The sequence below is a fragment of the Pinus tabuliformis genome, chromosome 7, assembly GCF_031772625.1.
Source record: "Pinus tabuliformis cultivar Carrire ecotype Pingquan chromosome 7, CPIR1, whole genome shotgun sequence".
Classification (NCBI taxonomy): Eukaryota; Viridiplantae; Streptophyta; class Pinopsida; order Pinales; family Pinaceae; genus Pinus; species Pinus tabuliformis.
In genome coordinates, this window is record NC_142293.1 from 1,200,119,078 (window position 1) to 1,200,140,748 (window position 21,671).

General features: G+C 37.6%; 1 pseudogene; it reads right to left on the reverse strand.

Moving 5' to 3' along the window:
- Window positions 1–2,407: 2,407 nt before the first annotated feature.
- On the reverse strand, window positions 2,408–21,465 carry LOC149251720 (heat shock protein 82 pseudogene; annotated as a pseudogene).
- Window positions 21,466–21,671: the final 206 nt, after the last annotated feature.

Here is a 21,671-nt window from a genome sequence, read left to right on the forward strand (position 1 = left end):
CTTTTGTTTATGACAACAACTCCTTGGAGGAATTTCTTTCTTACAGATAGCTAGGAATAAACATCCATAATAAGCTAAATTGGAATTATAGCATTCAAAAAAAGATAAATGGAGGTTGTAAATATTACTGTGGGATTGAAAACAATTGTAAGTCACCATATCTTTGGATTTTCGATAAAAAGAATATCCTATTTAAGATTCTCGTCACTTTTACTATTTTATATGGATGTGAGGTTTGGTGTTATTGTAATGTGAGGTTTGGTGTTATCGTATATCTAGAGAGTTGTAGACGAATATTGAATATATCCAAAAGAATTTTATAACCTACGACTTAAATATTAAAGGAAATACTCCCTACCCTATCCTCCTAATTGAAGAAATATTTGCCCCACATAAAGCATGGTTATGACTATGCATCTTATGTATAAGAATATGTTATACAATATGGATGCCAAGAGGTTTCCTAAACTTTCTTCTAACTCTAGCCAAAACTCCCACCATCAGCTCAAGCGAGGATGGCATATTGATGCCCTATCTTGGCTTGATTATTAAGGAATAAAGGATGACATCATCTTGCAGAATTGGGATAATATTAAAAATATTATTACTTCCAAATTTAAGGAGATATTGTAGGGAAATAAAGAGCTAGAGGAAAAAATGAAACATAAATATGATAAGGAGGTAATTGACCCCAATCTCATAAACCAAAATTACCTTTATGCATTGACTAGTGTTAAAAAAAAATGAATATTTTCAAGATAAGAACTAATTTTAATGATTGTCATAGCTTCCAAATTTAAGGAGATATTGTAGGGAAATAAAGAGCTGAAGAAAAAATGAAACATAAATATGATAAGGAGGTAGTTGACCGCAATCTCATAAACCAAAATTACCTTTCTACATTGACTAGTGTTAATAAAAAAATGAACATTTTCAAGATAAGAACTAATTTTGATGAGTGTCATAGCTAAACTCGACATCGGTAAATTCCCAAAATGCCATGGGATGAAAGAGTTTGTCACTTGTGTTATCCAAAGAGGGTTGAAGATGAAAAACACTTTCTCTCAAATTTCCCATCTTATACTCACATTTGATCTAATTTTCAAAAAAAAATTGCAATACCAACTTGAAATTTTAAGTGAGTGAAGCTATGATGATCTGGGAACACTTATCTCACTTCTTTTTGAAGATACAACTAAAATGTTAAAGAATTCTAATTAATTTCTTACCTTCTTAGTGTCCAATAAGCCATATAGATAGTAGTGGAGGTTCACCACCACCCCACACAAAGTTAGTTTATCTTTATGAAAAACTTAAGAGAGAGTAGAAAAAAGTATGTAAAACAATATTTTACATTTAAAAAATATAAATAAAAATTCTATTAAAATTATAAATTAAATATTTAATATTTTTATATAATAAATTTTAAATGAGATAAATTTATTTTAATAAATTCAAATTTAAAGATATGTGAAAATATAGTATATAAAATAAAATTGTGATAAAATTTGTCTAAATATAATATATCAAATATTTTTTATCGAAAAAACACTAGAAATAAAAACCCCTATATTTTATTAAAATGTAAATGTATATTTTAAACAATCTTTTTTATGCATTTTAAATCAAATTTATAGAATATATGTGTTTTTTTTAATGTAATTAATATAAAATTAACATGGCATTAAGTACATTTTCCAACTAAATAAATTTTATAATAAAAATGACAATTGTTTTAAATGTTTATAATGAATTTTTTGGTGTCTAGAGAGAGCTAGGGTAAAATGACAATTATTTTAAATGTTTATAATGAATTTTTTCGATGTCATGGAGAGAGCTAGGGTTTTGTCGTGATGCTTACTGTGCCGCCGGTAGGCTCTTGCCCACCTTTCGTGCTCATGGCACTCTATGCCTCAGGGATCTTAATCTTCCACGTGTGCAGGGCCCCATACGTGGTTGATTCAGGGTTGTTCTGGTGGATTTTCCACCGTTTTTATGTTGCTATGTGTCAAATCCCCTGAAGACATTTGTGGTCTCAACTCTGAGAAAATTTTCTATATCTCGGTCCTTTCCTTGACTATTATTAATTTTCAAAGGGAAAATAAGTTTCCATTCAATTGTTATGGTTCCATCTTATCATATGTGGTGGGGCCACGGTAGGAGGGGCTAACAGTTTTCCTATTTGCTCTCTTTTCTCTTGCATTTTTGTTTTCGAATGAGTTCTCTATCTGGCATGTATGGTAGCCCGCAGTGGATAAGGATAATATGCTCATGGTTGTTTCACACTCTCGTTTCCATTGATCTGTCCTTGATGTTGAAAAGATAAAGTCTGTAAAGAACCCATTGCAAATTTTCATTAAAAGAAACGGAAAACATTGATTTCTTTCTCATAAGAATTGAGGGAGTCTCAGTCAACCTCCTCCATCTTGATCTCGTCTTGAAGACGGGTTTCCTCTTCTAGGGGCAGCATGTCTACATTCATCTTGGTGGAAGCGTCATCCTAGATGCTTAGGTAAAGCTTCAGCATCCTATGTATTCTAGCAGCAAATGTGTTTGGCTCCTCCAAGGCTGAAACCCAAAGTAAGCAGAGCAGTTTAATATAAGAGAATCCTGATATCCTTAACCGATTTGTCATGCTTGTCAACGTTGACTCTCTTCCACAGCTCTTCCATGATGGTGTTCTCTGCATTGATCTCCATTGTTTTCTCGTTGGACATGTAGGACTACATGGAGTTTTCGCGGAGGGCCTGGGCCTTCATTATTCTCTTCAAGTTTTCCATCCACCCATACTCGCCCATCACCAGACAACACGAAGAGTCCACAATACGAGCCAAGAACACCACATTCTCCACTGTGTTGTTAAGTGTGAAGTCAAACTATGGTACACTGTGCAAATGATGGTGCCGACTCCCTGACACTCTGTCATTCCAACCATCACCACCAAACCTACCACACCACCATTAACTTCTAGATATTCATCTAAAACACATGCAGGATTCTAAATCATTCTTCAGCCTCTATAAATTTGTAATTTCTCTGGCCAAGGAATGCAAGCCAAAATCCAAGACCCAGGCCTGTTGTGTAATCAGAAGTGATTTTTTTTCTCCATTTATTTGATTTATTTTTGTTGTTATATGTGATTGAGTAATCATGTTGTTTCTCCATTTGTCTGTCTCTAAAATTATTCTTTGTTGTGTGCTCTGAACTAAAAACTGGTATCAGATCCAATAAGCAGACAACTCTTTGGTATCCATATACCCCAGACTCTACAATAAATTCCCGGTCCTATAACTTTGTAACATTGTTGTATTAAGACTATGCTTTTTTTTGTGGAGAAAGAGTAGCAGAGCGATGGTGGAAGGCCCTGACGCAGGAGATCGCTACATTGAATACTGCAGGATAGCAGAAGAGCGTGGCATTGAATACTGCAGAAACCATCGGAAAGATTGTTTGCTGAAAAGAAGAGAGTCCAGGAACGGTGAAGGATCTGTCTAAGAAATCACCGAGGAACATTGGAACTAAAAGACAGTTGTTGCAAGCAATCAAAAGGCCATGGGCATATGGCGAAATGTGGAGTTCATAAGTGTGGTGGAGTCTAAAACATGGAGTGTGTAAGTGCTTTAGGTGGAATTCTTAAGTTTTTTTTTCACATCAAGCTTCCACGTATATGTGAAGTGTGTTTTCAAATCAAGTTTCCACGTTTAAATCAACATATCCCGTATGTGTGAAATGTGAAAAAGTTAAAATAACATATCCCATATGTGTGAAATGTGAAAAGGTTAAAATATTATATATGTTTTTATATTTAATATGAAACATATATAATTATATGTGGAAATTTTGAAAAGTATATTTTAAAAGGGGACAGAAATTTTGAAAAGGATATTTTAAAAGGGAGGAAGATTATTATTATTAAAGTTTAAAGAGTAATAATTAAATTTTACTTTTAAGTGGAGCTTTATTGTTTTCGGGACATCAATATTATTGAAAATGGAGACAGCAATTACATATATGGAGAAGTTGAGCGGGGCTAATTTTTCCCTATGGAAATCACAAATAGAGGATATACTGATTTTAAGAGATCAATATTTGTAGATTGAGGGCACAACAAAGAAACCCTCATCGATGACAGATGAAGGATGGAATAAGCTAGATAGAAAGGCGATTACAACTATCCACCAATATCTAGCAAAGAATGTGTATTTCAATGTGTCTAGAGAGAAGACAACAGAAGGATTATGGAAGAAGCTCCATGATCTATATGAGAAGAACACAGAATCAAACAAAGTGTTCTTGATGAAGAAGCTTTAGAATCTCAAGATGAAGGAGGGTGCTTCAGTTTCTAAGAACTTAAATACATTTAATATTATTACTAATCAACTTTCCTCTGTTAAAATCATTTTAGATGATGAAATTAGAGTCATTTTGCTAATGTGTTCTATGTCGGACAGCTGGGAAAATTTAATTGTAGCTATGGGCACTTCAGCAACTGCAGGGAACTTAAAGTTTGATGATGTTAGCAACAATTTAATGAATGAGGAGTTTCGATGCAAGTCAATTGAGGAAAACTAGGGAGGAGAAGCTCTAGCTCTAGTTGATCGTGGTAGGAGAATGGATTGAGGTCGGCAAGGGCGATCAAGATCGAGAGGCCGATCAAAATCAAGGAGGGGAAGGATCATCTGCTTTCATTATGGAAAACTCGGGCACATGAAGAAAGAATGTCGATTTTGGAAGAAAGGACAAAAGGATTAGAGACTGGCCAGTACAAATCACAAGTCACCCAGCACAAATGAAGATGAGACTACTATTGTAGCCACAGATGGTGATGTTTTGTTTACTGTTTTAGTAGAGGATGCATGTGTATATAGATCTAGCAATAGCTTTGATTGGATCCTTGACTCTGTGATCCAGTAGGATTCCATTGATTCAGTTGCACAGGTGTTCAAGTGTCGTCATGAGTGTTCAGTGTCATCGTCACTTCAGTTCAGCCTCAACAGTTTGACAGTATTGATTATGGTTCAGGTTATCCAGGTGATGTTTATGGTTTCCATGGTAATGGGTTTGTACCTAGCTGTCGACTTATGTTCATCGATAGTTTCGCTAGGATTGGTCAATGACATGTGTTTTTCCATTTGTCTTCATAGGTTTTTGATGTCGACATGAATGTCATCCATGGCAAAAGTTCAATGTGGTTCGTCACCAGGTTGTCGTTACAACTGTGGATTGTGTCAACGATATGCATTGGTATCGTCATATTGTGGCAATCCATTGTGCATGGGTATTTAAAAGAAAACATAAAACCGTAAGCCTAAGACACAACCCAACCCTAAACCTAGAATTAAATGCAACATTCAAAAAATGTATTAAAATACATTAAGCCTGTCCTAAGTTCTAAACATCTAAAACCTAACCCTAAACCTATCATATCTATCGGTCTTCAATATACGTTACAACTATGTAATAAACCAACCTAATGCTAAGTCCAAAACCCTTGACATATAACCCTCAGCCTTGCAAATATATGTAAAAACATTATAAAAAAAATACACAGTCCTAATTGTCGGGCTTGTAGACCGCAGCGGAGGACATGTGAACGCCTGTAGGACAACCGTCAGGTTATGTAACCACGCGGGGAAATTAACCAGAACCGTGTACATGTGACTGGCTAGCGGCTATGCTTAGTAGGTTAGCGGAGTTTGTTTGACTGTCAGGGTCTTCATAACCGCGGAGCTTACCTCTAATCTCGCAAGGTTTCAAACCGCAACATTGCCATGTGAACGTGCTAGATAGTTAGCACAACCGTCGCGAAAACTGCCGGGGGAAACCGCAAAGGTGGCATCTGGTGGTTATACCGCCAGCACTCACATGAAACAGTTCAACCTCCACCCGGTTAACCTAGCCACCAGTGGTTATGTGGTTAGCCTATGGTTATTTAGGGTTTTTTTTTAGCAGTTTGTCAACAAACTTATGCGAAGACCTTAGAACCTAACCTATGTGTCACATTCCAACTAGACCGAGCCCAAACCTAACCAGATTGCAACCAAATTCACCCCATATTCATCAAAGGAGGTTTGATGTATTTTTAGGCCTTTAAAAGGTAGATTTGCCTTCATGGATGGAGAGAGTGGTTTTTGACTTTTTGTTTGTAGATTCTAGAGGTCATAGGCAATATTGTTTTCAGTGTTACAAGAGCATCCGGGGTTGGAATTGGAATCCGTAAGAGGCATTGGAAATTTGGTTTGGAGGGATATCTAATGACAATGATCAAAAGTTCCTGTATGCACATTCAGACTGATCAAATCTTTGTGTAATCAACTCCTTGTTTTCATTCCTAATAAAAACGATCGCCCATCTTGAAAATGGACCCAGAGACGTAGTCCATCAGGGACGAACTCCATCATCAATCTTGATGTCTGGTATCGTTGTGTTTTTTATTGTTTTCACTTCTGTTATGTATCATGTTTAGGTTTAATTAGCTGTCGTAAAGTCTTCTTCTCAAGCAGTTTTCCTCAATTTTCGCGCTTTGAGCTAACATTCAATTCATTAATGGTTAATCGATTCTACATCAGTTTTTAGTTTATGATCATTTCATATCATATAATTTGGTGTCAAAGGAGGTTGCATTTGTAGAATTTACCATTGAATGTTAACCAGGTCATAGTCACAACGAGGAGAAGGAATCCTTGAGCATATCAATCCAAAGATTAGAAAGTGACGAGTCGTTCATAAATCGACCATGTCATTATCTGATGCAGGTAAAAACACTGAAACTAAGATGAGTGAAGAACAGTTTCAGCAAGCATTCTTGACTATGGAGCAGATGTTGCAAGAATTGTATGAAGACAAGAAGGCGAGAGATGCAGCTTCTTCTTCAAATGCATAGAAGAAGGATAAAGGCAAAGGGAAGACTAATAAACCTCTGTCACCTCCATCATCTCCATCATCCTCTTCTTCTTCTTCTTCTTCCAGTGTAGAATATGAAATGAAAAAGAAATGTAAGAAAACTTCTCATTTGAAACTTTATGTTAAATTTGAGTTACTTGTTTATGATGGCGAAAAGAATCCTGAAAAAGTTAGATAACTGGATTAAGCAATTAGAAGTGTATTGTCACATTCAGAACATTTCTAATGATAAAACTAAAATTCAATTAGGTACACTTAGAATGGGGGGAATAGTTTTAATCTAGTGGGAAAGTAAAACTTAGATAGATGTAAAGCGTAAATGAAAAAGTCATCTCTTCATGGTCTAAGTTTTTAAAAGATATTAGGAAATAGTTCTATCCTTTAGGTTACATGCAGCAAGCTATTATTGATTGGTAGCATCTGAGGCAAGGTAAAGGGCAGAGTGTTCAGGAGTTTACTCAGGAGTTCAGAAAGAAAGCCTTGGCGCTTGGTATTCATTGGATACATGTGAAACTTTGTTAAAATACATCGGCAGTTTACATTCATATTTGCAGCATACTTTAGTGATGTTTAATCTTGATGATTTTGATGAGGTGTGTGTTCAGGCCATACATATTGAATCAGGTGGCAGACCATTCAAGTTTTCATTGCAGTCATCCAAAGAGTTGGAAACCAAATATTATAGTGACAGTAAGGGGAACAACAATTCGAAGAGAAAGAAATCAACGATCATTCAAAAGGAAATACCTACTTGTTCTCATTGCTAGAATCGAAGTGCTGGAAACTTCATCCAGAACTTAAGCCCAAAAAGTTCCTTAAGGAGAAGGATGAAAACAAGGCCATTGCTGTAGTCCAGCAGGATCTAGGCTCAGATTCAGGTGATGAAAGGAGGGTAACCGCCATGGTTACGACAGGTAAAACTTTTGACACTAGTTCAAGTTTGAAAACTATTGCATCTTCATCAAACATAAATCCTTCACATGAGGATAAAAGAGTTGAATTGTTTAACATAAGGATAACTTCTAAGCATACAAAGATAGATACAATGTTTGACAGTGGATCATAGGCGAATTTAATCTCTGAATATTTAGTTAAAAGTTTTGGTTTTGAAACATGGAATCATCCAAGACCTTACCCATTAGGATGGCTAAATAAATCAACTCAGATAAAAGTCACCAAACAATGTCGATTAAGATTTTCCATAATAGCTAATTACATTGATGAAGTGGAATTAGATGTGGTTCCAGTAGACATATGTGGAGTTGTCTTAGGAAGTCCTTATCTTTATTATCATGGTGTATTATTTTACAGGAGAGAACATAAATATCACCTTAAGAAAGACGGGGTTGAATTTATTATCAGGGCACATTAAAACAAAAATCTTTGAGTTCAGTTAATGTTAATCAGATGAAGCGATTAATAAGTTCAAAAAAGCAGTTTGTAATCATGTGTGTAAAGGATAAACATAACAATCAACATGATTCTTGTTTAAGTTATGCAACTCAGCTTAAAGATGGTTTGTTTAAAGAGATAGAAAAAATTCCAGTTCTATATAAAACTAGACATCTTATTCGTAAGCAGGGATTACAACATGAATTACAATTTGTGCCTAAAGCTCCTCTTCCTAATGTCAAAATGAATCAATTTAGTTTAAGTTTGGAGCTTAACAGTTGCAGGGATACATATCAGTATTGGGGAAAGTCAGTGTTCAATTTCTCATGTATTGTGTCGCCATGTCATGTCTCGAACTGTTTGGAAATGTCTTTTCAAGTGGAGAGGAAATCTGTTTGTTTTTATATCAAAGCCTTTTCTAAAGCAATGTCTAAGCGTCTAAGTGAAACTTATGCATCAGAGGAAAGTGCTAATCAAGGAAACATCATTTAATGAATGAAGAAAAAGTGATTCAAACAAATCAACGACTAAATAAATACTTTCATAATCAAACTAAGTTGCACCAGATTTCACCTTATAGTTGGATAGGTTCATTGCAGCAAGTTCACTTAGTACTCAGGAAGTAAGAAAGTATGATTAATCAAGTAGCTGGTTAGATGTCAAGAGTATATTTGATTGTCTTTGTTTTTCCGCAAAATAGATTGTTTATACATGCTGATGGTAATAAACAACATCCAGTAGAGATTGTTTTCAAAGATTATGAATCACTAACTCATGGTTCTTCGTGGAAAGAATTCAATTTCCATGTTTATAGCAAGTTGTTTTCCCATCGTCGCAAGTTGTTCATACTGCAGTTGGAAGGAATAGGTCACCGACTGAAAAAGTGCCATGGTCAGCATCATCAGGGTCATCACTTGTAGGTGATTGATCGAATGTATTGGTACATCATTAGGTCAAGGTGGAAAGAGAGGTAGTTCTACCCTCATTGACTAATTGTTTTGTCAAACTTTTTTGGTCCAAAAGCTTTCAAGTGGAGAGGAATTTTCCAGGAGGATTCTGTTGATTCAATTGCACAGGTGTTCAAGTGTCATCATCAGTGTTCAATGTCATTGTCACTTCAGTTCAGCCTCGACAGTTCGACAGTATTGATTATGGTTCAGGTTATCCAGGTGATGTTTATGGTTTCCATGGTAATGGGTTTGTACCCGGCTATCAACTTATTTTCATCGACAGTTCCACCAGGATTGGTCGACAATATGTGTTTTGTCGTTTGTCTTCATAGGTTTTGATGTCGACATGAGTGTCGTCTGTGGCAAAAGTTCAATGTGGTTCATCGTCAGGTTGTTGTCGTAACTATGGATTGTGTCAACGATATGTGTTGGTATCATCACATCGTGACAATCCGTTGTACATGGGTTTTTAAAAGAAAACATAAAACCCTAAGCCTAAGACTCAACCTAACCCTAAACCTAGAATTAAATGCAACATTCAAAAAAATGTATTAAAAATACATTAAGCCTATCTGATCTGAATTGGATCCTTGAAGATTATCAGAATTCTATGACTGTATCAAATCATAACAGACTTCAAAAACTTTTGAGCAATGAGCTATCAGGAAAGACCTCTGAACAGTGGCAGTGTGTAGCCAGCATAGAACGACAAGGACCTCAGTCAAAGCGTGCTAACCAAGACCCATGGAGACCGTGCAGTGGCGCAAACTAGCAATTGGGAAATCCATATCGGAAAATGGAGGCCATTTCTAATGCGCGATCACTAGGCAAAACCCCTCAAGAAGGAAAAGCCCCGAGCGCACGGTCACAAGGGAAGCTAGAAAACTGTGTGAAAAGTGCTTAAACTGAAGGTGGGTCCCACGCTCCAAAACTGGCGGAATATAGGAGGTGTTTCGTGTGGTAAGCGGTTTTCGCCGAAGACCCAGCGATTCCATACATTGAATGATGCGTGTTTGGCGAATGAGAGAGAAAATCGCTCTCATCACAAGCTAACATTCGAGCAAGTCAACTGCATGATAAGAGCGATAACCGTATGATCTGGAGGCCCCAGATCTAATGGCGGAGATTGCACCCGATGGGAGACCGGATTTGATGGGAGAAATAAGCTACGGCACATGAATATTTGAAGTCCAATTTGACCGCTGAGTTTGTGGATGAATCATTTCACAAAATAACTGAAATAATGAACCGTCAAGGAAGAGTTGGCTCTCAATTCATGAGAGGACAAGTGGCAACCTCCCTGTGAAACGTTACACAGTGGCAATGACGTAGAGGTAGGGAATTCCAAGTGGACAGCAGCAGGCAATCCTAAGAGACAAAAGAGGAAGCGAATAATCATGAGACAGATTGGCTTTAATCCACGAACCAATAGGAGAAGAGGGATGACAGGAGACAGAAGAGACAGAATAAAGAGTGAAGCAAGAAGCAAAGAACAGAGAGCCGAGTTGACCTGCAGAGCTAAGGCAGCATCGAGCGGATAGAAGGTTTGAGAGGTTCAAGCAATCCCTATGAGGATATCTGTTGGGAATTGAGTACCAAATTGGACTCATCCCATTAAGACCAGTTGAGGTCAAGACTTGGTAAGGGGGAGTCTGTGCACTCTAGTGGCTTGGGGAATCCAAGAACCAGCCTACTAAGCATCATCTATTCCGGGAGACTCAAATTGAGATCCTCATTGTGAAAAATCTGCTTAAAGACACAATAAATAAGGCCACCACTGAAAGCTGGACCGGAGATGTAGCCCAGGAGGATTGGGTGAACTCCTTATTAAATTGTTTTGTTTTTGCATTTTTCTTACTGTGTTTCTCTTACTGTTTTCCAAGTGTCTGTGTATTTTGCAATCTTATCGATCCGTTGTCTAAGATAACATAGACACACACACCAGCACATGAGTCTCTAATACCTACATTAATTAATTAACTCAGATCACTCACAAGTGATTTTTAGATCAAGTGGTATTAGAGCTTTAGGCTATTAAGGTTAGACAAGCTTGTGCTAGATTTAGCTGTTAAATGCTAACTATATCAAAGCTCAAATTAGGAAAAGGAGAGTTGGTCAAAGCTAATCCTAAAATTGGGAGAGTCTATCCTCAGAAGACAATGTCAGAGGAAGGTTCTGTGGGGCCATACCCTCAATTCATAGATAGTTTCCTAGCCATAAGGTCCATGGTAGAGAAATGTATAAGGATTTCAGAAACACAAGGATGAAGATTCATCAAGCTCCAAAAAATATAAAGGAGAAGAAGAGTCTCTCCTCCATGACCACTCAAAAGGCAAAGGGAAAGAAGAAAGCTTTCTCACACCTCCTAAGCCTTGAACGTAAAAACAAGACATCTTTGATTAAACTAGATGTTAAATTTGATTTACCAATATATGATGGAGAGTTGAATGCAGAAAATTTGGACAATTGGATTAGACAAATTAATGCTTATTGCAAAGTGTAGAGTATTGATTCAGACAAGAGCAAGATTAAGCTGGAAAACCTACGCCTTGGAGGTGCTGCCTTGGTTTGGTGGGAAGGCAAGACCCAAGATGACATGAAAAGACATGGTAAGACTATTTCTGCCTGGAGTGAATTTGTTTCTGCAATCAAAAAGCAATTCTATCCACTGGCCTACATGTAGCAAGCCATGATGAGATGGAAAACTCTTCGTCAGTTGAAAGGACAAAGTGTACAAGGCTACACCCAAGAATTTAGGAAGAGAGCATTGATTCTAGGAATCTCATTAGACTCACCTGCGACTTTGTTGAAGTACATTGGTGGTCTACACAGTTACATGAGGCACACTATCCTCATGTTTAATCCCACTAGTATAGATGAGGTATCTGTTCAAGCTACACATCGAGAAGCTAGAGGAAAGAATGGAAACCCAGAAGTTGGGGGATCATCCCAAGCCACTGCAAGCAAGAATAAGGAGAAAAGAAAACAGAAATGGAAAGCAAGGAAGGCCAACACTGCATAGAAAAGCAAGGCTTCATGCACTCACTGTAAGAAGGATGGGCATGATGATAAGCACTGTTGGATTCTGCATTCGGAGCTGAGACCTAAGAAGTTTGAGGGCAAGAAGAAGAAGATTGTTGCAGCTATTCAGAAATATTTGGGGTCAAACTCAGGAGATGAAACAACCATTACAGCCACAGGTATAAAAGGTAAGAATTCTGAAGCATCTACTAGTAATTTTTCACAATCTACGATTGATGAAGAAAATGAGAGAAAAAGACATGAGCTTTTCCATATTCGAGTTATTTACAAACATCAAAAGATTGATACTTTCTTTGATAGTGGCTCACAAATAAATTTAATTTCTGAAGCAATTGTAAAGAAGTTTGGATTATTGACTACACCTCACAAGAAACCATACCCATTAGGATGGTTAAGTGATAAAGCACAACTACAAGTGACTAGACAATGCAAAATCAAGTTTTCTTTTGGGTCAGCATTTGTAGATGAGGTTGAGTTAGACATAATTCCTTTGGATATATGTGGAATTGTTTTAGGAATTCCTTACTTGTATGACAGAAAAGCTATTTTCTATAGAGCTGAGAGCAAGTATCTACTCATTAAATATGGAATCGAATACTTTGTAAGAGCTCATAAGCTCAAGAATAATTATACTCTCATAAACTCAGGGTAGATGAAACGAATGATAATTCTTACTGATGGTTGTAAAGGAAAATAAACCTGATAAAACCAATTTATTTGAGGGTTGTGATGCTAAACATCAAGCTGATTTAGAAAAAATTGTTTCAGAGTATGATATCTTGTTTCAAGAACCTAAAGGTCTGCCACCCAAAAAGGAAATAGTGCATGAAAGTAATTTGTAGCAAGATGCTCCATTGCCTAACATTGGAATGTACAAGTTGTCCGCTTTAGAGAATGCAGAAATCAAGAAGCAGGTGCAGGAGTTGCTAGAGAAAGGGTTCATCAAACCTAGCACATCACCATGTGGGTCACCAATCGTTTTGGTGAGAAAGAAAGATGGCTCGTGGAGAATGTGCATTGATTACTAAGCACTGAATAAGATAACAATCAAAAATCGTTATCCCCTTCCTCGCATAGATGATCTGTTAGATCAATTGAAAGAAGTTGTTTATTTTTCCAAGCTAGACTTGCATAGTGGATACCATCAGGTCAGAGTTGCAGAACAAGATGCATGGAAGACTACTTTCAAGACAAAGTAGGGATTGTATGAGTGCCCGGTTATGCCTTTTGGCTTAACCAATGCTCCTGCTACTTTCATGAGAATAATGAATGATGTACTCAGACCTTTTCTTGATGATTTTGTTATTATGTATCTGGATGACATTCTGATATTTAGCAAAACATGGGAAGAACATTTAAATCATGTTAATAAGACACCATATGTTTTGAAAAGAGAAAAACGTTATGTTAAACTCTCAAAATGTGAATTTGGCAAAACATCCTTGAATTATTTGGGACATATAGTAGGGGGTGGTGAATTGAAGATAGATCCCTCTAAGGTGGCAATCATTATAAACTGGCCTAAACCCAAATCCACTATAGAAGTTAAGAGCTTCTTAGGAGCAGCACAATATTGGAGAAAGTTCATTCCTAAATTTTCCTTAATTGCAGCTCCCTTACATGCTTTAACAGGATTAAACAAGGTGTTTCAGTGGGGAGGCAAACAGCAGTAATCCTTCGACACCTTGAAAGAAAAGATTAGTACAACACCAGTACTAGAACTGCCTGATCTTAAAAGACCATTTGAGATCCAAACAGATGCCAGTGACTATGCCATGGGAGCAATGTTGACACAGCACGGTAAACCCATATGTTATCATTCTGAGACATTTAATTCTACAGTAGTTAACTATCCTACATATGACAAAGAATTGTATGCATTAGTACAGAGTGTGAAAAAGTGGAAACATTACTTAATGGGAAAAGAGACAGTAATACATACTGATCATCAACCACTTCAATATCTACACTCCAAAAATAAATCGCAACAATCAAGACACTATAGATGGATGGGTTTTCTACAACAGTTTCATTTAGTCATCAGATATAAAAAGGGCATACACAATAAAGTTGTAGATATGTTATCTAGACCCATTATAAATCCATCTACTATACTTAAGTATAATTCTGTGTTACATGAGAGCTACATTAAACAATATGCTCAAGATATAGACTTCAAACATGTATATGCAACTTTAATTCAAGGCAAATGAGTAGAAGAATTGGATTATAAAGTAAAGGATCGACTCCCATATCATTGTGGAAAGCTATGCATTCCACAAACTAGAAGAGTAAAGATAATTTGAGAAGCACACACTTCTCTAATATCAGGTCACTTTGGGGTAAGTAAAACTGTTGCGCAGCTACAAAGATTTTGTTATTAGCCAAAAATGGACGAGACAGTTTCTAGATATGTAAGAGGGTGTACTACGTGTGCTAAAAGCAAGTCCAACAATAGAAAACTAGGCTTATCCACTCCATTACCAATTCCTTCTCATCCTTGGGAAAGTGTTTCCATGGAATTTGTTTGAGGACTGCCCAAATCTAGGAAAGTTCATGATTATCTATATGTTGTTGTGGATAGGTTCAGCAAAATGTGTATTTTGATACCTTGTCATAAACAGATTATAGTTGAACAAAATGCAAAACTGTTCTTTCAACATGTATGGGTTCATTTTGGATTACCCACTTCCATTATATCTGATCGAGACACCCGACTTGTGGGGAATTTTTTTTCGAGTCTGTGGGAACTCATGGACACCAAACTGAAGAAAAGCATAGCTTTTCATCCACAAACCGATGGCCAGACAGAAGTAGTCAACAGGACAGTGATCCAGTTACTCAAGGGATATTGTAGTAAACATCCTAAGCTTTGGGATGAACATTTTTGTTATGTGCAGCATGCTTACAACCGAGAAAAACATTCTTCTACATAGAGATCTCCTTTTAAGACCAGTTTTGGTTTTACACCCAGGTCACCCTTGGATTTTGTCTTTGGTAAGGACACAATAGTTGAGGGACATAGCGATGTGGACAGGGCAACTAGGTTCATTAAACAAATCCAAGAGATCCACCAGGTAGTATAGGAACAACTAGAAAAGAGCCAAGCCAAATACAAGGCAAGGCATGACAAGCATCGGATGGAGCATAGTTTCCAAGTTGGTGATCAAGTCTGGCTGTACATCAGCAAGGACAGGATGCAAGGTGAAGGTAAAAAGCTAAAGCCTATCAGGTATGGACCTTTCAAGATACTTGAGAAAATTGGTGAGAATGCTTTTCGCTTTGATATACCAGCTTATATGCACATCTACTCAGTCGTCAATGCAGACAACTTGAGGCTATTTGAACCTTCGTTAATTGAAGATCCTAAAGAAGAGAGTCAATTGCCTTCTATTGATGACCTGCTACCTAAATATCTTAATGAATTTTAGGAAGACACAGTTCTAGATAGGAAGGTGAGAACGACGCGCAGGGGAGATGTTGAGTACCTCAAAGTTGCGCTCAAGGGTTCAAAGCCGAGCAGTGCAAAGTGGATAGAGATTGGACAAGAGAGTCAATTGTACCCTCACTTAGTCGATGCTTGAAAACCAACTTTTGGTGGTCCAAAAGCTTTTTCAGTGGGAAGGCCATGATCCGAATTGGATCCTTGAAGATTATCAGAATTCTATGACTGTATCAAATCATGACAGACTTCAAAAACTTGTGAACAATGAGCTATCAGGAAAGACCTCTGAATAGTGGTAGTCTGTAGCCAGCACGGAACGACGAGGACCTTAGTCAAAGCATGCTAACTGAGGCCCATGTACACTGTGCAATGGCAGAAACTAGCAATTGGGAAATCTAGATCGGAAAACGAAGGACATTTTTGATGCGCGATCGCTGGGAAAAACCCCTCGAGAAGGAAAAGCCCCGAGTGCACGATCACAAGGGAAGCCAGAAAACCGTGGGAAAAGTGCTAAAACCGAAGGCGGGTCCCGCGCTCCAAAACCGGTGGAATATCGTAGGCGTTTTGGGCGGTAAGCAAGTTTGGCCGAAGACCTAGTGATTCCATACGTTGAATGATGTGTGTCCGGCGGATGAGAGAGAGAACCGCTCTCATCACAGGCTAACATTCGAGCAAGTCAACCGTGCGATAAGAGCGATAACCGTAGGATCTGGAGGCCCCAGATCTAACGACAGAGATTGCACCCAATGGGAGACCAAATTTGATAGGAGAAATAAGCTACAACGCATGAAGATTTGAAGTCCAATTTGATCGCTGAGTTGGTGAATGAATCATTTCACAAAGTAACCAAAATAACGAACCATCAAGGAAGAGTTGGTGCTCAGTTCATGAGAGGACAAGTGGCCACCTCCCTGTGAAACGTTACACAGTGGCGATGACGTAGAGGTAGGGAATTCCAAGCGAACAACAGCAGGTGATCCGAAGAGACGGAAGAGGAAGCGAACAATCATGAGACAGATTGGCTTTAAGCCACGAACCAACAAAGAGCAGAGGAGAAGAGGGAAGACAGGAGACAGAAGAGACAGAACAGAGAGTGAAGCAAGAAGCAGAGAATAGAGAGTTGAGCTGACCTACAGAGCTAAGGTAGCATCGAGCGGACAGAAGGCTTGAGAGGTTCAAGCAATCCCTATGAGGATATCTATCGGGAATTGAGTACCAAATTGGACTCATGCCATTAAGTCCAGTTAAGGTTGCAGACTTGGTAAGGGGGAGCCTATGCAATCTAGTGGCTTGGGGAATCCAAGTACCACCCTACTAAGCATCATCTGTTCCAGGAGACTCAAATTGAGCTCCTTATTGTAAAAACTCTGCTTAAAGACACAATAAAGAAGGCCACCACTGATAGTTGGACCGAAGACGTAGCCCAGGAGGATTGGGTGAACTCATTATTAAATTGTTGTGTTTTTGTATTTTTCTTACTGTGTTTCTCTTAATGTTTTCCAAGTGTCTATGTATTTTTCAATCTTATTGATCCGTTGCCTAAGATAACATAGACACACGCACCAGCACATGAGTTTGTAATACCTACATTAATTAACTGAGGTTACTCACAAGTGATTTTCATATCACTATCCTAATTTCTAAACATCTAAAACCTAACCCTAAACCTATCATACCTATCGGACTTCAATATATGTTACAACTATGTAATAAACCAACCTAATGCTAAGTCCAAAACCCTTGACATATAATCCTTAGCCTTGCAAATATATGTAAAAACATTATAAAAAAAAATACACAGTCCTAACCGTTGGGCTTGGAGACCGCAGCGGAGGACATGTGAACACCTGTAGGATAACCATCGAGTTACGTAACCACGCGAGGAAATTAACCAGAATCATGTACATGTGACTGGTTAGCAGCTACGGTTAGCAGGTTAGCAGAGTTTTTTTTATCGTCGAGGTCTTCATAACTACGGATCTTACCTCTGACTGCGCGAGGTTTCAAATCGAAACATCGCCATGTGAACGTGTTGGATAGTTAGCACAACTGTCGCCAGAACCATCGGGGTAAACCGCAGAGGTGACATCTGGTGGTTAGACCGCCAGCGCTCACATGCAACAGTTCAACCTCCGCCCGGTTAACCTGACCACCGGCGGTTATGTGGTTAGCCTATGGTTATTTTGTGTCTTTTTTTAACAGGTTGTCAACAAACTAATGTGAAGACGTTAGAACCTAACCTATGTGTCACATTCCACTAAACCGAGCCCAAACCTAACCAGATTGCAACCCTTTATTCAGTAAAGGAGATTTTGATGTATTTGTAGGCCTTTAAAAGGCGGATTTGCCTTCATGGATGGAGAGAGTGGTTTCTGACTTTTTGCTTGCAGATTCTAGAGGTCATAGGCAATTTTGTTTTTAGTGTTATAGGAGCATCTAGCGTCAGAATTGGAATCCGTAAGAGGCATTGGAAAGCCAATTCAGAGGGATGTCTAATGACAGTGATTAGAAGTTCCTGTGTGCACATTCATACTGATAAAATCTCTATGTAATCAACTCCTTATGTTCATTCCTAATAAAAACGGTCGCCCATATTGAAAGCGGACCCAGAGACGTAGTCCATCAAGGACGAACTCTGTCATCAATCTTGATGTCTAGTATCGCTATGTTTTTTACTGTTTTCACTTCTATTATGCATCATGTTTAGGTTTAATAAGCTACCGTAAAGTCTTCTTCTCAAGCAATTTTCCTTGATTTTTGTGCTTTGAGCTAGCATTCAATTCATTAATGGTTAATCAATTCTGAATCATATTTTAGTTTATGATCATTTCAGATCACTCTGGGGCATCTCAACATGTAACCTCATGCAAAGACAGTCTTGTTGCATATAATCCTGGTGATTATGGTAGAGTGCATCTGGGGAATAATCATTTTTGTAGTATTGTTGGAGTGGGAGATGTCCAGATCGAGATGAAGGATGGACAAGATATATTGTTGAAACAGGTCAAGCATGTACCAAAAATGCGCATGAGTTTGATCTCTATGGGACGACTGGATAAAGAAGGCTATTCCACAAGATTTGGAAAAGGAGGTTGGAAAATTAGCAATTGAGAATTGGTCGTGGCCAAAGGACCCAAGACAGAAACATTATACACATTGAAGGCACTGATAGGAAAATTAGATTTGGTTTCTGTCACAAAAGAAGTAAATTCGGTAGATTTGTGGCATAAGCACTTGGGTCACATGAGTGAGAATGGCTTAAAAATCCTTGTTGGTAAAAATTTATTGCCAGCTTTGAAATCCTACAATCTTGACCTTTGTGAGCATTGTATATATGGTAGACAAAGAAGGGTTTCATTCCTTAGAGGTGGCCATGACAGAAAGAAAAATGTGTTAGAATTGGTACACTCGTATGTGTTTAGGTGTCAAGGCTACAAAGACTAGTAGCTCTCTCCACAATAGAAGCAGAGTACATAGCTACAACAAAAGCTTGTAAAGAGATGTTGTGGATGCAACGATTCCTAGGAGAAATAGGAATAAATTAGGACAGGTATGTGCTATATTGTGATAGTCAAAGTGACATTCACTTGGCCAAAAACCCAGCTTTTTATTCAAAAACCAAGCACATTGACTTAAGGTACCATTGGATCCGGCATGTGTTGGAGGAAGAAAAATTATCCTTGGAAAAGATCCATACAGATAGGAACCCTACTAATATGCTCACTAAGATTCTGCCAAGAAATAAACATGAGTTATGTAGAGGTATGGTAGGACTCGATGTGACTTGATTCATGACTCTTATTTGGCTTCAAGTGGGAGAATGCTAAGTGTGAAGCTAAATTTTTGTACACTATGCAAATGAAGATGCCAACTCCCCGACACTCCGACATCCCAGCCGTCATCGCCACACTTGCGCCAAACCTATCACACCGCCATTAACTTCTAGATATTCATCTAAAACACATGCAAGATTCTAGATCATTCTTTAGCCTCTATAAATTTGTAATTTCTTTGGCCAAGGAATGCAAGCCAAAATCTAAGGCCCAGGCTTGTTGTGTAATCAGAAGTGATTTTTGTTCTCTAGTTATTTGATTTATCTCTACTATTATCTGTGATTGAGTAATCATGTTGTTTCTCCATTTTTCTGTCTCTGAAATTATTCTCTGTTATCTGCTCTGAACTAACAACTGTTGTGTGCTCTGAACTAACACTTGTCGCCCAAGATGGCCTTCATCACTTTGTGCAGGCTCTCAAATGTAGCTTTATTTTCTTCCTTCTTTTTCCTCTCTTCCTTTGTCTCCTCCAGTTTTAGCCCTTCTTTTATAGCAAAAACGAGCTTCTTCCCATCGTATTCCTTGAGCTTCCCTATGGTGTACTCATAAATGGCATCCACCTTGAATAGGACCTCATAACCCTTCCTCTTTAGTCTCTTCAGGAAAATCTCCTTGTTGTTGTAGAAAGTGTTGATGATGAGGCTAAGCAGCTAATTAATTTCAGCTTTGAAAACAAAGGTCTCCACCTCACCACTCTCTACGTTGATGTCCACCATTGGAATTCGAATCGTAATTGCAATGAAGTAGAACAGAATAGGGAACCGGACAGCTATTAAAGAACAATGACAGAAATCTCAAATAAGATATATCAAAAACTCAACCAATGACAAATGCTAATACAAAACTTTGCTAGTGTGTAGATCTAACGGTTGTGTGAGAGGAATTTCACACGTATCATATGTATAAAGATGGTAGGGATCTTAGCTTTTGTTCAGACCTGAGAGCATAGAGCGAGGGCTTGGATGTCTTTAGAAGCCTTGGAATATATGAATTTTGGGGCGATGATTGATAGAGGAGGGCGCTATATTTCAAAATTTGGTTGTCTCACACTTAATTTGAAAACATGGCATGCTATGGCGTGGATTAGCAACATGTAGCATGTGTATCAGCATTGAGCCTAGAGGCTCGTTCTACAGCCTAGTACCAAGGGATGTGTAAGTTTGTTTACCCAAATTTGTCTTCCCTTTAAAATAAAATTAAAAATTATGTTCTAAATAGAAAAATAATGTGGATTATAATTTTTAAAAATGAGTATACTATAAAGTACTAAAACAAATGTGTGAATTAGATGTTTAAATCTTATGTTTTTCAAAAATATTTCAACAAAAGATATTTATATAAACTATTTGAAGATCTATGTTAACTAATTTATGTCAATATCAACTTCACATAGAAAAAAATTAAATTTTATGGTTAGAATTTTTAATTGGTTCTATATGTACTATATTTAGCATTCAAAAATATAATTTAGACAATGAAAAATAACACATTGTATTTTGCACTCATAGAAAAAAATTAAGTTTTGTGGTTAGAATTTTTAATTAAATTTTATGATTAGAATTTTTAATTGGTTCTATATGTACTATATTTATTCAAAAATATAATTTAGACAATAAAAAATAACACATTGTATTTTGCACTCTAAAATAATTGTACTTGAAGAAATTTGATCCTTCTTGTATCATACTGGATTTGTACTTCAAATAAATCTATACTAATCTAAAAAACTAACATCCCACTAAAATGTGAGAGATAGACATTACCAAGCCCTAATGGCTCCCATATAGCTCCCATAGAAACGGCCAAAACATACTAGTACTCTCGGGGGCATTAAATATTCTATGACATTGGGAATATTGGTTGCCGTGGAATTACAAAATGAGACAGCACTATCGTCCATCTTCTGTCTCGTCAATTCCACGTATTAGTTCCTACTTTTGACGCAACCACACGCCTTCACAATCAAATCGATGTCACACTCCACTGCGTATCGTATCGCTAATGGGAATGTGACCGTCTATTTAGTCCTTAAATCCTGACCAAGGAAGGGTTGCACAAACATGTGAACATCATAAATTTTAAATGTCTGGTCCCAAATTCCGTTGG